The following is a 1,571-nucleotide window of genomic DNA, read 5'->3' on the forward strand; positions in this document are numbered from 1 at the left end:
TTTTCAATTCCAAGGCTTTTCTGACTGCATATTACATTCTCTTTTTCTAATAACACTAATTTTGTCATTACAATTTTCTCAATTTTTTCTCCTCATCAACTATCCTTCCAACAACTTTTGAAATTCCATTGGTTTTTATTATGTTTCTATAAGATGCAGCTTCCCTGTGAACTTCCACATTTTTTTGAAAATAGTCCACATTGCAACTTTTATTAATAGACAGAACAATCTTTGTTGTCTGCAGACTAAAATCATAGAATTTCAAAATGATAAATCAAGAAGGGACCTTAGTGATTGTATGGTCCAACAATCCCAAATTAATTTTCCTAAGTCTCCTTCTCCCTCATCAGGTATAGATTATTTTTTTTAAAGAAAATTCAGAAAATAGCCTTGGGTATTCCTTAATGTATTAAAATGTGAACAATTATACAACTAATAACAACCCTGGAATGTGAAATTCCCCACTCCTTATTATCTGCTGTGCTGAGATTCCTATTCTAGGTGGTACTGAGGTCAGGGAGTGAGGTCGTATATGAATGAAGTCCAAACTTTTATTTAAAATATTATTTTTTTGAAGTTTTACATAATTTTTCACCAATTATCTTCATGGATAAACATAATCCATAGTGCCTTTTATTCCTTCTTTTTGCCAGTACCGACATTTGCCCTTGCAGTAGCCCTGACTTTCTTCATTCTGTTCTTGTGTTCCTTTTGTTGCTTTCTTGATGTCTTTTTCTTCTTATACAGGCCATGCCTTGCAAGTCTGTGCTTTGGTTCATTTTTCTTTGCAAATTCAAGGGAATAATAAATCACGACAAAGCCTGTTTTGCCAACACCAAAATGGGTTCTGAATCCAAAGACAAAAATGACATCTGGAGTTGTCTTATACATCTTGGCCAGTTTTTCTTGAATTTCAGTCTTGGGCACTGCGACCTTTCCAGGATGAAGGATATCTGTAACCATCTGTTTATGATGAAGAAGTTTGTTTGTCATGAACTTCCTGGTTCTGATGGTTACAGTGTCATTTGCTCTTGGAGAGTGGTTCCTATCCAGTTTCAACATCGGAGTGGATAAGGGGCCTCCAGGAGATGGACTGAGAGAACAGTAGAGAACCAAGCCAAAGGATGGCGTAGATGTGAGATGGATGGTGTCTAGAGCCCAGGAAGATGGTGGCGGCTGACTCCTTGACAGGAGGGGGAAAGGGCAAAAAAATATTATTTTTAACATTCATTTGTTTTTAAAATTTGAATTCCAAATTTTCTCCTTCCCCATTATCCCCTCCCCTGGCAGTGGAGAAGGCAAGCAATTTATGATATTAATTATAAATGTGAAACCATGCATTATTATTAGCCATATTGCAACAAAAAAGTAAAAAAAAAATTGTACTTCAGTTTGCACTCAGAGTTCACCAGTTCTCTGGAGGTAAATAGTATTTTTTCATCATGAGTTCTTTGGAATTGTCTTGAATCATTGTATTGATCAGAATAGCCAAGTCTTTCAGTTGATCATCACAAAATAACTGTTACTGTGCACAATGATCTCTTGGTCCTTCTCCCTTTACTTTGCATCAG

General features: G+C 35.9%; 1 pseudogene; it reads right to left on the reverse strand.

The window, feature by feature from the left end:
* Positions 1–633: 633 nt before the first annotated feature.
* Positions 634–1,062, reverse strand: LOC138160376 (small ribosomal subunit protein eS24 pseudogene; annotated as a pseudogene).
* Positions 1,063–1,571: the final 509 nt, after the last annotated feature.

Source organism: Petaurus breviceps, unplaced genomic scaffold (genome assembly GCF_028583685.1).
Source record: "Petaurus breviceps papuanus isolate PSGF00001 unplaced genomic scaffold, PetGlider_PUasm1.0 181, whole genome shotgun sequence".
NCBI classification, from domain to species: domain Eukaryota; kingdom Metazoa; phylum Chordata; class Mammalia; order Diprotodontia; family Petauridae; genus Petaurus; species Petaurus breviceps.